Below are 14289 nucleotides of genomic sequence, written 5' to 3'. Positions count from 1 at the left end.
TTTGTGCACAAATAAACTGCAGAACTTTTGTATTAAATAAATATTGTTATGAGCGATGCAAGAGGCCAATAAAAAATTGTAATGTTTTTAACTTTTATTGTTTTTTATTCTTTTATTGTTCATTATTATCAATACTTTAATCGTGAAGAAGGATTTTTCAACCTCTACAGCCAATAAAAAAAAACCCTTGAACTCAAAGTCGGTAAAACAGTCCTGATCAGAGTTCCCTTAAGGGGATGCTGCCGTAGTTCTGTTTTACAGACTTTAAGTTAGCTTCACTTTTTATTGCATTTACAGATTGAAAAATCCTCCACAATAAAAATACTGATAATAACGAATGGGGATTATTATCAATACTTTAATTGTGAAGGATTTTTTAATCTGCATAACCAATAAAAAGAAGAGTCCTTGAGCTCAATGTCGGTAAAACAGTTATGGTCAGCATCCCCTTAAATTCCCAGCGAGTCGAAATATAATAAATGATAGGCGCAAAAAGGATGGTTTCTTCGTGAGAAGACGAGGGAAGAAAGTCGGAACAAGCAAAGTGTTATTTTCTGGGAGTAGCTCGTTTTACACGGTGACCGCGGATTAAGATGTTTTTCGTTTAAAACTCGCTAGACGGGTAACGAAGTAATTTGAAGTTTCGCGTGGCATCCCTCACAGGCTTATCTAAGTTCTTAATTAACACATTTAACCGGATTGTAGCTCCGTTATTAATGCACGCGCCCAAAGTATAGAAAGTAAGTATTGCTTGTTTAAGATTATACTTGGTAAATTACTGTCGCGACTTATACAGACTCCTTCCCCTTTGTATAAGATTAAAAATTATATTCTCTAAATAAGAACTGATGACTAAATACCGAGTACTTGTTCGAGTCAAATATATTAACGTTCTTACGTAATATTAGCTCGTTAGGATATGTGAAATTCGAGCTCTTGACATTTCCATATATGATTCGAATGGAGGGATCGAGGGAACAACAATGTGCGGCCATTAATTCCGACAAACCGAAGATAATTTAGCCGGTGGCAGCAATATATTCTAGTGATTTAAACACTGAATTATCTTTAATGGGCTAATGTCCATATATCATAATCATTAACGCGATAAATAAATTGGCGGGAGCGCGCGTGTGATGACAAGCATTTAAACGATTTCGATTACGGCGGCATTAACATTCGACACGGCCATGAACTTCCTCTGACATTGCGCGACAATGTTGATCGTGCAATTCTTTATTCTGATTGTTCGCGAATAATTAACTAACGATTAGGAAAATTCCAGACGCAGCAAAAATGAATCAATGATTTTTCAGATATATATCTCTGCGTTTGAACTTTAGAATACACTAAGGGAACCAGCAACGCACTTATGTATTTTTAGAATTATTGTTAAATAATTTTTATGGAAAATATTTAAAAAAATATTATGGGAATATCTATTTCTTTGAGTCAAGTATTTTTGTGATTTAATCGCTCCCAAATTAAGAATACAAATTTATTAAATTCGAATAAATATTTATTTTAATACTGCCTAATAAATCATTTATGTGAAACTAAAAATATTAATCTGATGCAAAAAATATTTATTTTATTATTTATATTGTTCCACATATATATATTTTGTTATTTTTATATTTTTATATTTTACATTTATACATCATATTTGTATTATATTCTATTATAAGAAAATGATAAAGAAATTCTTTTCAAAACAGATAACGATTATAAAATATATCTGCAATAGCTTAGTATCTAATTTCTGTTTTTCGACAGTCGCGTCTGCATTATATAAATAAAAATTTCGAAATCGTAGGAGACTCGGTTATAGAAATGGCAGATATTTACACGACAGTTGCGCCTCATCGCGCGTATATTTCTGTTGTGGTTTTAGGTTCTCGCCTTTCTCCGGTAGAATTTGAAATCATCGGGAAAATCGTGACGGGTGTTGGTAGCTCGAGCGTTCCGAAACGGTGGAATCCGCGTAATCCCGATGGGAATGTAGCCGCATTATGCGTTATACGGGCGAATGAATTCTTCCGGCGAGCCAGCAAGCTGATTCGTAGATCCGATTTCAATGCTGTCTTACATTGCTTCGTAAAAGTACAGTTAAGTTTCTCGAGAAATGGTAGCGTATCCCGAGGAAAAAAATTGCAAAGTTCCTTCAAAGAAATTTGAACGGAGTAAAATACCAAAAGTTTGAATATTGACAAGCATACGAATGACATTTCGAAACGGGTTTTAGTATATTTATGATCATCGTTTTATTATAGGATATCGAATATATTTCATTTTATACTTAATCAAAAAGATTTTCTAAATGCCAGATAATTTAATCGATAAAAAGGAGTAGTAATTTATACGAAATTAATTGAAAAATTAAAATTTTTTTTATACATTCTCAAATTGATAATTGACTTTGTAGTACCTTGAAAAATTTGGCTGGAATATTTGATCAATTAATGCAAAGCAATGCTGTGTTTCCACCATTATCGGTACCAGTTACAAAGTCAATCTTCCAAAATATCGGAAATATCGATGAAAAATAGTAATTAAACAGAACTGTAATCACACATTCTTGTTCGCGACGAGGAATCGAGTAAAATGGCAAGTTTCGCGGTTGTTACATAACAAAATTAGTTATCGAAGTTGGATCAGCTGTATGCGCAATATATAAACAACGATCGTTCGTTCGCTTTCGCGACATGGAAACGTCGACGTAATTGTGCGTAAATTTGCATTCCTCTGACTGGTTTAAATCAATATATTCACAGCAGGATGCTCTGTTAGCAGATTCATTTAATAAATAAAATTTATATTCAACAGTTATTGCGCGAAAGTAAATTTCATTTTGTATATATTTTAGTTCTTTCCTGTTTTTTCAAATTATTTTCATTTTATATTTTATTTCATTTAATATATAAGCCTAACTATTACTATTTATAATTCCAATAAATTTAGAAATAATTTATATGTAATACAATTTATTTTGTTCATTTTTTCTTTATAATTTTCAGCACCTTCAATTATATATATTTTATTTGATTTAATATATAAGCCTAACTATTACTATTTATACCAATACAATTTATTTTGTTCACTTTTTAAAATAACCTTCAGCGTCTTCGATTATGCTAGATTAATGTGTGAATAAGTATTTATTTTACTACCATTTAATACAATTTATTTTGTTCATTTTTTCTTTATAATTTTCAGCACCTTCAATTATATATATTTTATTTGATTTAATATATAAGCCTAACTATTACTATTTATAATTCCAATAATTTAGAAATAATTTATATGTAATACAATTTATTTTGTTCACTTTTTCAAATAACCTTCAGCGTCTTCGATTATGCTAGATTAATGTGTGAATAAGTATTTATTTTACTACCACTGATATCGATATTTTTGCTTGGCTTTGATAACTCGAATTTTTATTTATTTAATTACATATACATATATACATATATACGATTGATCGAAGCACTTAATTGCGCTGTTCTAATTCGGTGCACCGGTTTACGACGAAGAGCATCCAACCCTATCGCGCATTAAAGTAATTAGAGATTAATGCAATTAGCCATTGATAGCAGCGCACCTTGCTTCGTCATGGGAAACGTAAAAGTGAAGTGTTCGGCAAACAAACGATACTTTCTGCTGAATGGGGAGTTTTTAAGAGCATGATAAAGATTACGTTGTGCAAAAATATAATTGCTATGCACTTAACGTTATCGTGCAATTTTATCCCATCTCTTTCGCATGATTCGCCACATTTTGCATATATAAAATTGGGAAATATTTTTTATATAACTTGTAAGAGATTAATGTGGAACAAAAATATACGATCTCTCTCTTACAAAAGTAACAATCAGAAGAACATTCAATCTAATTAAATATGGATTAAAGTGAAAATGATTAGCTAATGCAACTATTTTTTTTAATTTTTTGTAAGTAGAGTTTAAAATCTCCAGAATATCAAAATTTGTCTTTACTTTACATTCTATATTTTTTAAACAAGTATATACAATAAAAAATCAATTTCTATAAATGTATAAATTAAATTATAATACAAAATACAAAATTATAGAATATAATACAAATATAAAATATAAATATGAAACATAATTAAATATGAAATATAAATATAAAATGTAAAATATAAAGATATAAAAATAAAATAAACTCTAAATATAAAATAAATATTTACATCTGCATTTTACATGGAAATCCCAAAAACCTGACTACGGTCAGAAAATATAAATCTTCGCACAAGAAAAGAGAAAGATATACATGGTTACACCTACATAATCAAGTTTAAAGTTAAAAACATGAAGAACGAGCCGCGTATTGGGAGACGTACATACAATATATCGACGATTTATGCGACTATATCTCGATCTCGAGGCGGGAAGAGAAGAGGACCGATATATTAAGCCCGTGGCGATGTTTCAAAGAAATCGCAAGTCACTGTTGATCTTTCCCGTAATGTTTTCGGGGCCTGACATCCGGCGACGATTAATGCCCGCGAGGGTTATCCAGTTAGTTCGAAATAGAGTCTATCCGTGTATCGCTTATATATATGTATATATATATATATATATATATATATATATATATAATGTATATATACCGGGGGTTCTAATTATTTTGCTTGCTCGCTCGCGGCTAACGCGTTAACGATGCTCGACACTCGATTTTGAGGTGCTAGTTTCCGATACTAATGTCGCCTTAATTTATAATCGTGCTATAAATTTCTGCCCAGAACCCAGAACTCGTGACCTCGCATTTGTGTTGCTCGAATGATATCGTAAAATACGAATTTAATTTGGGAATATCAGGGTGTCCAGCAGACTCAATGAAAAAAATTCCCTGACTTTTTCAGATTTTCCAAGACCAAAAATTAACACTAAGAAATTAACACCAGAAATTAATTTTTCTCCTGACTTTTTAGTATTATTTTTCCCATTATATAATTTGCATATATCTATATGATGAATCGATTAAATGTTAAATCATGAAAGCCTTGAGATATTTTTAAAGAAAATAATATCAGGATGTCCAGCAGGCTCAATGAAAAAAATTCCCTGACTGTCTCGAATTTTCCAAGACCAGAAATTCATTTTTCTCCTAACTTTTTAGTATTATTTTTTCCAAATATATAATTTGTACATATCTATATAAAAAATCAATTAAATGTTAAATCATAAAATCCTTGATATATTTTTGTCAACAATAAAATCCTGGTTATTTTTTCGAATTAATTTGAAACGTGTTGCACGCTAATATTGATTAAAAAATGTGTCGAGTCTTTAATTATTAGACTATAAAAAAGAAGAAAAGAAAGTCTCTGTCATCTACTTAATATACTATTTAATTACAAATCCGGATTATATATATATATATTTATTATCCGCCCTTTAATATCAGAGAAAATATTTTAATTAATATTCAAGGAATAAAAAGAAAAATTCAAAGGGAGAGAAAGATATAACGATGGTGAGACGAAGAAGTAATCATTGCATGAGAGATAAGTAATTATTATTGTAAAAGAATAACGAACAATGTGATAAATCGATTCGCGGCCCGAAGGAATCACGTAAGGTGCAAATCTGTCGTAGTATATATAATATATAATATTTTCGAGGATAATATCTCTCTAATAACAGAAGCACCCATTGACGTTTTAATATAACTTCCTGCGGGATAAGAATAGAATCTTATCAGGCGTATCCAGATTGTTCTCATCTCCATCTCTTATACCCTGAGGTACAATAAAACTCTTCCACCCTCTCTCTCTCTCTCTTTTGAGCGCATCTCTTCTATTTTCCATGCAATTTGCTGATAGTTTATCTAGAATTAAAGTGTCGTCTCTCTGCAGGAACGAAATGGCTATTTGAGAGTAAGAATATAGTGAAGTCTCCCAACAGAGAATTATGTTTTGTGCCGGTTTTACCACCCAACATTCAAGTGGCAAGTGCAGCTATCGTGATTTTAGCCGATTGTCGCACTTTCTTTTAGATTTTGGCGAAAAAAAAGAGCAACGCCGGATATTAAAATCTTTGACGGAAATCAAAAGAAGACTCTTGCGCAGAAGACCTCCGCATAATTCGTTTCTCAATTATCGATTTCTAAGAGAAATTGAATGGCCTTTTACAGATATCGCATGTGATAAGAAACCTTACATGTGCTTCTACCTCATTTTTACCAGACAAATGATTTCTATTAATTTTCGCATCTTGATATTTTTTTTTATAAATACCTCAAGTATGAATTTATGCGATTTTTAAAATTTTATAATTTTTATAAAATTAATAAATTAATTAATAACAAAAAAATTATTTATTTATTTAAATTAATAAATAAATAAAAAAATATATAAATTAAAAAAATATATAAATGAATAAAAAAATAAATAAATTAAATTAATCTTTTTATATAAATTAATGAATTAATTTCATTTATATTTTATTTTTTCATTTTAAATTATAATATATTAAAGTAACTCGCGCGACTGTGTCTCTCTTTTTTTTATATTATCTTTCGACGATAAGACAGGAATCGGATTAAGGTTGATTTGGCAGAACGCGATTCTGGGGAATGTTTCGGAGAGAATGGAACCAAGGCGATTCTTTATTCGCCTGACAGTTTTCATAATTTTATTACGGAATGAATGAGATCATTACTCCGTGTTTTCCCGCTAAAGAGCACAGCCGATATAAATCACCCGGCATTAATAAGTAATCGCATTTAGCCCGCTGATCAGCAGGCGATGCGGGCTCGCGTTAATTAGATGACACTTTTTGCTCGATTGTAGCTTTCCCTCAATTAGCGCTAATCGATCGGCGGCGACACAAAATGCGATTTGCACGAGTTCAATTGTTTGGGAAAAGTCATTAAAAATTTAATCACGTTAATTTTTTTCTCGTCAAAAAAAAGTTCAGTTAAATGTCAAACAATTCTAATTAAACACGGAATATAATTACGATGTATGCATGTATGCAAAGTTGTGCTTGGATGATTTTAAAATTAGCTACATAAAGATGAGATAAAAATGTAAATTCATCTTAGATAAGATAAAGATGATTTTGTTTTAAATATATTTAAATAAAAAATTAAATTATATATGGCGTATCATCTAGATAATTTTCTAGATAATATTTTTTAAGACTGCTTATGTGAACAGTTATAAAAAAAAATTTAATTATAAAAGAAATATAAAAATATATGTATTCATATTTTTATTTATAAATTTGTATACTCGCTTACTGCTTAAGTTCTACTATTTAAGTATTTTTATGTGCTATGATTCTAAACCAAAATTCATCTATATAATTTTATTTAGATAACAGCAAACACTGTATGTATGTATATTTAATATTTCCTCCTTAAAAAATATCTTAAATAGTGTTTTAGCACACAAAATCGACGTGAGGTCGTAAATCAAGTACCAAGAGGAAGCTCTTAGTTCAGGAAGTAATTTGCTACCGGCGTTTCCGGGTTACTAGATGCGGAGGAAATGGATTAGCGCTGAAATGACGGGGGCCTAGTAATTACGAAAGTATATCCGTTATTTCAATCGAGTTACTTGCGAGTTGGCAACGTCGTCTAATTTGCGTTGCAATATAATAACAATTAAAGCTGCACGTTAAGAGGCCGCACAGTTAGTGGCTGTTTCGCGGATGATCGTTTCGTTTCCGTGGTAAACTTGCACTGACAAAAATTGTTATAAGCGACGCAAAATAATTAGCGCAAAATTTACGGTGATAAAAATTTGTTATTCGAGAAAAAGAGACCGCATAGAGATCTGAAAAATCGCTGGAATTAATTATTTAAAAGATATACGATTCTAGGAAAGAAAGAATATTGTCGGAACACTTAAACGTTCAAGAATGCGAAAAAAGGGCCAGTGGGAGAGAAAGAGAGCTTTTAGCGATCCACAATAAACCTCGAATTAAATTTTCCTAAGGCAGGGAAAAATGCAAATTGCTCTCGCGGAATATTCGCTGTTCCAAATATACATCTTTCGGAACGACCCGGCTATAGTTGTTCACTTTCGCGAAAATACATACATTACATGGAGAGAAATGGGACAAAACTCGGCCCTCGGCACAAATTTCCAAATCTTGATAACGATAAACTCTCTCTGAAACACCCAGTGTTTGCTGTTATCAATAAATAAAATTCATCTTATCTTTATATAGCAAAAATATGTATTATCTATATCTGCATCTTAGATAAAAAAAAGTATTACTAAATTATCTATAATAATGTTCAGATAATTTGATTTAAAGCCGTTTAGCGCATAACAAATACTGAAAATTTATAAATAAAAATATGAATATATTTTTATATTCCTATTTCTAATTTACATTTTTTTACAACTGTGTTTACATAAGCAGTTTAAAAAATGATTATCTAGAAAATGATTATCTAGATGTGTGAATCGCCTTATATAATTTTATATTTTATCTAGATATATTTAAAACAAAATCATCTTTACATATTTTTATCTCACATCTTTATCCAGCTAATTTAAAAATCATCTAAGCACAACACTGGAAACACCGTCATTTTCCAAGACGCGTTATGGCCTCTTTTCCTCTTATCCTTCATGCGGTATGTTTATCAACTTTATATCTCAATTGTAAGGACAACGCGTGGGGAAGGTTTACGATTCAAAATGTCGGCACACTATACTCGCCGCAAAACGGTAAAGCCTCCTACGATGCACCGTTTTACGACGCGCGCGCATCAGCATTATTTATGCACGAGTACGTGAGTCGCTTGCAGAAATAAATCACCAGCGCGGCATCTCGCATTATTGCGTTAAGGAATTCGCGGCGGCAGAATAAGAGGCGGAAAACGGACCACCTATTAAATCGCAATTAACCTTTTGAAACCCCAGCAATGCAGCCGTATAATTCGCGGTACACTTTAACATGCTAATGTGTTGCTAATGTGCTTTCCTTGAGTCGAGTAAAAATCTCTCGATTGAGATCTCTCTCTCTCTCTCTTTCTTCGCTGCCACTTTCCGCGGATAGAAAAGCTCGTAAGCTCTCTCGATAATATTTCATAAATATTTTTCTAGATAAAGAGAATTTTATGCGAGTAATAGAGGGAGAGAGAAGAGTGTATTTTTATAACTCTGCGCTCTCTTTATAAAAATTTTACTCCGAGAAAAAATATATTACGAGTTTATATAGAATATTTCGTGATTCACCGGAGTCATTCTCCTTCGCTCTTTTCCATATACATTTCGTAATGCAATGCTAATGCCTACTTTCAATATGCATTATGCGGGTTTCTCGACGCTCGCGGAATAAACGTACATATGTATAACGTAACATGCCATTAAAGTTTCGATCGTTAATCGCGAGCGATTTAAGACAATTTATCATCGATGAGAGAGGGATATACATAAGCGTTTAATAAAGAGAAAAAAATCTCGTTTACCTCGCGTGAACACACATCGCGCTCGCACAACATCGGGGACTTGCGTAAAGCTCCAATATTTCAATACGTTATCTGCAAAAAGTCAGGCCGAAACGGACGCGATCGATAGCGCGGACTACTCTCGAGAGTGTGTATATAAAATGTATATATATATATATATATATATGTACACAAGTAAATATATATATATATATACAGGGTGTCCTAGACCTACCGTATCACATGTTAATGGGAGATTCCTGATGCGATTTGGAGACGATTTTTCCTCAGCGAAAATGTCCAGGCACCAATAATTTTGGAGTTATAAACGATTGAAAATAAAAGCTTTTTTTCTAAACAATCAGAGTATAATACTAGCGATTGCTGTTACTGTCGTGCGTCAACCAATCAGAGCGTAGCAGCTCGCGGTTGCTGTTTATGCTGCGTTCTGATTGGTCGACGCACGACAGCAACAGCGAGCTGCTACGCTCTGATTGGTCGACGCACGAAAGTAACAGCAATCGCTAGTATTATAAGGCATTTAGCCTTGTAAAAATTAATTATTAACAAAACTACATTTTTTAGTTAATTTCAGGTAAAGTTTACTTTAGTAGAATTTTAATTTAAGACTTAGTTACAAAGATACATGATTTCAAAACTTGGGAACATTAAACAAATTATGATCTTTCTCGACATTTTCGTTGAGGAAAAGTCGTCTCCAAATCGATTTAGGAATCTCCCATTAGCGTGTGATACAGTAGGTCTGGAACACCTTGTATATATGCATACATATATATGTGGGTGTGTGTTTGTGTGTACGGTAGTCGCAAACGTTTTTAGTAACTATTTTAGAGCTCTACACCTATCGCGTCGCAAACGCGTTATTATCGGCTATCGAGCTACACGCATTTGCGATCCTAATCCGATTTCGTGTACCGCATAATAAACCGCGACGCAGCTGTCTCGTCGCGAGCGCGAATCCCCAGACGACCATTTTTCCGACAGTATATATCCAGACTCGTATAAACCACGAGCGATACAGCGAAATCAGTATCGAAAATCGGGATATTCGCGACAGGAGCTTTCTGATACTTGTACATCACATACACAACGCAAGAGTTGGGCAAAATATCCTAAATCTATGTATTCACCCGAGTCCTTTTTCGAGAATTTTTGAGTGAAAATTCTATACAGAGAGATCCTTTTAGCACGATCGCTTTATATGGATATATACATTTTTATAGATTTTTTTAATAGAATATTGGTGATTTGTAAGAGAGAAATTTTTAACTCATAAACAATTGAACAAGTAAAAAAACACAAAGTCTCCATTTATCATTGAACAATTCTATTTGTTTTTAATCATCTTGTAACTGAAAAATAATGTTCCACTTTTTATTAAGAGAAAAAGAAAGAAAATATGAAGAATGGATGATTTGTTAGAATTCCTTCTCTTTCTTTCTCGTTTTCTTTTTGGAACAGACATTTCATATATTTCAATTCTAAATATGTATGTAATTATAGTGAAATAAAAAGAATATGAGAATATTAAGGAAATGTAATTTATTTTCATCCAAAAAGATGAAATAAAACAAGAAGCTACGAAAAGCAGAAAATGCAAGAAATATCTATATGCTTCATATATTACCAGTTTGCTGTTATCTAAATAAAATTATATAGATGATCATCTAGATGAAACTTTGGTGTCATCTAAGCTTTATATAGATAATAAAAATATGCATTATCTATATCTGCATCTTAAATGAAAAAAAATTTCATTTTTACTAAATTATCTAGAATAATTTTCAGATAATTTTGATTTAGAATCATAGCACATAAAAATATTTAAATAGTAAAACTTAAGCAGTAAAAATTATTATCCAGATGAATCGCCATATAATTTTATCTAGATATACTTAAAACAAAATCATCTTCATCTTATATCTAAGATAAATTTACACATTTTTATCTCATCTTTATGTAGTTAGTTTTAAAATTATCTAAGCACAATACTGGATAGAAATAATATAAATTAATGATAAATATATCTGTGGCAGATTAAACGTCTCTCCGGCCTGCAAATTGTAATTTCTGCGCATAAGTTTCTCGTTTTCGGGATCGCGCCTATCTTTTGACATTGACCGCGTTCGCAAAAAGGAAGGGGAAGACAACTATAGCGATTTTCCCACAGAATTAGATGTGAAAGGAAAGTTTATCCTAGTTGCTGCCGTTTGCCTCCAGCATGCGAGATGAATAGGAGAGAGATGGCGAGATAGATAGATCAGATAGGAGAAAGAAGAAATGAAACTTGCGTGTTTGCGGACTATTGGCAGAACTTAAATCCGGCTTGTCTAGAACAATTCATGCAATTAAGTTCGCGCAATGCCGCGAGCATTTTCTATAATTGGGGATCTGAGCAAGAACATGGTGAACCCATTTTCTCAAGGAAATAAATTATTTATCGCAAAAATGTAATCAACAGATCGCAATTTTAAGTTATCTCTATATTAAAATCTGGATTATTTAATTTTTTCGCAAATGTGAGATAGTTAACGAGATAATTGATACATTTGGAAAGTGTTAAAACCATTTATCATATTTTGTTATTTTTAGTTAATAATAAAAATTAGAAATATTTAAAAATAAAAATTTAATAAAAAATATTAAATAAAATATAATGTAAAATTATATATCATATATAATTTTCTCACTTTTTTGCTATTGAAAAAATTATTTGAAAGAGAGATGGCAAGAACATGGTAAACCCATTTTTCTCAAGGAAATAAATTATTTATCGCAAAAATGTAAACAACAGATCGCAATTTTGAGTTATCTCAATATTAAAATCTGGATTATTTAATTTTTTCTCAAATGTGAGATAGTTAACAAAATAATTGATACATTTGGAAAGTGTTAAAAGCGTGACATTACTATCAAATTTTCTTCTTTGTATTTAATAATATTATCACATAAAAAAATTATTTATTTAATAATCGTATTAAATAAATATATTAAATATAATATAAAAATATCATATATAATTTTCTCACTTTTCTGCAATTAAAAAAAATTATTTGAAAGAGAGATAGAGAGGGAGAAGGCATTTAAATTCCGTAATGAAACAAATGGATCGGTATCGGCAGACATGAATATGTATGTATAAGCGAATGAAGTACTCCGATAAGACTGCGTCATGTATTCCGTTTCGTGCTAAACGTAATTGTAGTTTAGAACGTCGAGTTTCGCTCGGTAAACGCGAGTTTGCGACCATTTAATTAAAGGCACGGTCTATTACTAATTAATCACTTCTGTGTAGTTGCACAATCGACTATTATGTTGTAATATCTAACAATTAGGGAACGCTTTGATATATACATATATGTGTACACAAGATATAATTCCCGACTTCTTTACTTAGCTTATATACACGATAATATGTCTGCGAATATCAATTGCATTATACCTGTAATTATACATTCGCCAATTCTGTCTGTCAGCGGATTATTATTCTTATTACACGGCTATCGGAAAAAATGGTGATATATTGCACGATAATATATCACAATTATATATCCCGCTGCATCGTCGCGAATAATTCATTTTGCCGTTAAATCGCAAGTATTCGCTTGCGGCTGCGAATAAATCCTTATTCATCGGTCTCCCACCCTTTTCTCTTTAGATACATATATTCCCGTTTGCGTCGAGAATGTACCACGCGGTCTTGCTTGAAATCGCATTCCTCTCTCTTAAGTTAGCTTAATCGCTATACAGCCAGATACGGTTCGTAATTAGAAAAAAAATCCAGCAAAGTTTTGCGATACACGAACGATGTGAAATATCTCTCCGCATGATTGGAGAAAATATATAATAGTCTAATGAACTATGGCGCGAGATCGTTGATCTCCGAATGGAAGAGAAATATCTGATTATCCGAACTGAATCATGATGATGATGCGAGTCTATAAAGTGTCCGATCAACCGCGCTTCCTTTAGATGATGGACACTAAATGAGTAGCTAAGAATAACTTGTACTAACTAGCTATAGGTTGTAATGACGAAATCTAAATCGTTCAATATAATCGCTGGCTATGCTTGTAGACAGGCACTTTTCTTTAAATTATTAATTTTTCTATCACCTAAATATAGATAAATATCTTTCAATACTTCACAAAAGTTTAGTTTAAAATATAACATTTATATATATTTATACATAAAATTTAATTTTTGCGAAAAATAATTTATTTCCTTGAGAAAATCGGTTTATCATGTTCTTGCCGTCTCTCTTTCAAATAATTTTTTTAATAGCAAAAAAGTAAAAAAATTATATATGATATTTTATTCAATATTTATTTATTATTAAATTTTTCTAATTTTTATTATTAAATAAAAAGAACAAAATATGATAGTAATGCTTTTAACACTTTCCAGATGTATCAATTATCTCGTTAACTGTCTCAGATTTCAGAAAAAATTAAATTTATATATATATATTTTTTTTAATATTTTTTTATATATATTTTTATTTCTTAAAACTTTATAACTAAAAAATTTTGTTAGCTCTTATCAAGATATTATATCCGATAATAAGAAATAAAATTTTTTTCAAAAGTTTCACCAACATTATTTTATGAGCAGAAATAAATAATAAAAGAGGCTAAAAATTCAAGTATTCAAAATTCTTTCTCTTAAGTGCATGTTCATTTAGATATGACTGAAAATCTGCATTACATTCACAGTGATTCATATCGTTATCGGTATAGGAAGTCGCGGAAGTTCAGATAATGGAACTTACTTTATGCTTGTACTTTCCGCGCATGATATCTTTGACATTTCAAACCGTCGCCTCGTGTC

At 31.3% G+C, this 14289-nt stretch overlaps 2 protein-coding genes across 2 annotated transcripts in view; one reads left to right on the top strand and one right to left on the bottom strand.

Annotated features, from left to right (window-relative positions):
• Window positions 1-14289, bottom strand: part of LOC114944026 (uncharacterized) — a 127483-nt gene that overhangs the window by 80642 nt on the left and 32552 nt on the right. The gene's annotated exons all lie outside the window — the stretch shown is intronic.
• LOC114944024 (uncharacterized) overlaps window positions 1-14289 on the top strand; it is a 54917-nt gene that overhangs the window by 26674 nt on the left and 13954 nt on the right. The gene's annotated exons all lie outside the window — the stretch shown is intronic.

Source organism: Nylanderia fulva, unplaced genomic scaffold (genome assembly GCF_048542155.1).
Source record: "Nylanderia fulva isolate GAGA-0341 unplaced genomic scaffold, ASM4854215v1 Scaffold20, whole genome shotgun sequence".
Lineage (NCBI taxonomy): Eukaryota > Metazoa > Arthropoda > Insecta > Hymenoptera > Formicidae > Nylanderia > Nylanderia fulva.
This window is presented reverse-complemented; position numbering and strand designations above follow the sequence as displayed.